Raw genomic sequence first — 1,905 nt, forward strand, 5'->3', positions numbered from 1 at the left:
TAAATTAAATAAAAATATATTTTACAAATTTTTACATATAAATATCGCACTTAATGTAGACAAAATCATGTTATTTACATAATCGACAACCCTATAACATAATTTAACAGTCACCAATCTTTTAATAGTTGGAAGTGGTTATCGAAGTTGATTATCGAAGATAATTTTCACTGAAGTTTGTAGTCGAAGACAGCTACCGGAGCTTGAAGTTGGTTGTTGAAGTTTTCATCGAAGGAGATTGTCAAAGCCCAAAGTTGATTGTCGGAGTTGCTCACTCGAAGGTGGTCATCAAAGTTGATCATCAAAGGTGATTTTCATCAAAGTTTGTAGTAGGATGTAGTTGTCGAAGTTGGTCATCGAAGTTTGTTGTCAGAGGTGGTCGTCGGAGCCTAAAATTGGTCATCAAAGTTGTTCGTGGAAGGTGATCTTCGGAGTTAAGTTACCAGAGTTATCGTTAGAGGTGGTTGTCAGAGCTTGAAATTGGTTGTCATAATTGGTTGTGCAAAGGTGGTCGTCAGTGTTGGTCGCCGGAGTTGTCATCGAAGGTGGTTGTTGGAACCCGAAGTTAGTTCTCGGAGTGTGACAGCAATAGTCATCGTAAATGGCCATAGGTGGAGCCATTGAAAATATTGAAAGAAGAGTGAGTTGGGGTGACTTGGTAAATATACCAATTCAACTCCACCAACATTTAAAGTTGGTGGGTCAAACATTGAGTTGATATATTATATTAACTCAATTCATATTGGTGAGCCAAACGCCCTCTTAAATTTAAAGTCCAATTTGATTGAATTAAAAGTCTAAGATTAAATAACAAAAAAAAAAAAAAAAAAAAAAAAAAAAAAACCACTAACACTATTTTTTCCATGATCATATATATAATAGATAAACATGTGTTTTTTAATCCTATTTCGAGAATATCAAAGTTTGAATTTTCCATACTCCTCTCCTTTATATCACGTTGATATATTTTTAAAAATAGATTGGGTTCACAAAAATTAATGTAGAGTTCATTTGTGAATATAATATAGTATGGTACAACTGCCATATTAGAAATTAGGAGTGTTCAAAAATCTCCATGATTCGAAAAAATCGATCAATCCAACCCAACCCGTACGACTTAGGTTGGGTTGGATTCAAATAAATGAAAATTTTATGGGTTAGGTTGGTTCATGGGTTCACCCAATATAACCCGAACCAACCCGAATTTATTATTAACTTTAAAATATATTTTTTTATTATTTATAACACAATTATTGATACATATATTGATTTTAATTTTATTTAATTCCAATATTTTTTTAATAATTTATTCTTCAACAACTCTTAAAAATAGTTTTTTTGTATTATAAAAAAAATCACTATAAATTAAATTGAGTTAATAATCTTAATTCAATATATTAAAATAATTAAATTATATTTTTACATATTAACATTTTGCTTCTTTTTAGAACAAAATTTTAAATAAAAATGACGAACCAACCCAATCCAACCTAAATATTTCTAGGTTGGGTTAGGTTCATTTTTTAATAAGGATTATTTGGGTTGTAAAAATTTATCATCCGAATAATTGAGTTGGGTTTAAAAAATCTTTCAACCGAACCTATGAACACTCCTACTAGAATTTTTTTCAACCATCATTGTACTAAAAGGAAAATTAAGAAGGTGTACTTTTGCCCTATGTTTGAAAATATAAAGAGATGAAGGTGTAATTTGCAAATATAAGTTTTCTTACAAAACAAGCAAAAGCGTTGGACTTTACGACGTATGTTTCCCGCAATAAAATCATGGTCAAAGGAAAAATTAGAAGTCAACATGATCTGGATTATCTACGTAGTGTGCAGCATAATACGCTACACCTCACCGCACCCAATCACTCACATTTACGTTTCGGAGATCACTTCATCG

The sequence above is a fragment of the Benincasa hispida genome, chromosome 6 (genome assembly GCF_009727055.1).
Source record: "Benincasa hispida cultivar B227 chromosome 6, ASM972705v1, whole genome shotgun sequence".
Classification (NCBI taxonomy): domain Eukaryota; kingdom Viridiplantae; phylum Streptophyta; class Magnoliopsida; order Cucurbitales; family Cucurbitaceae; genus Benincasa; species Benincasa hispida.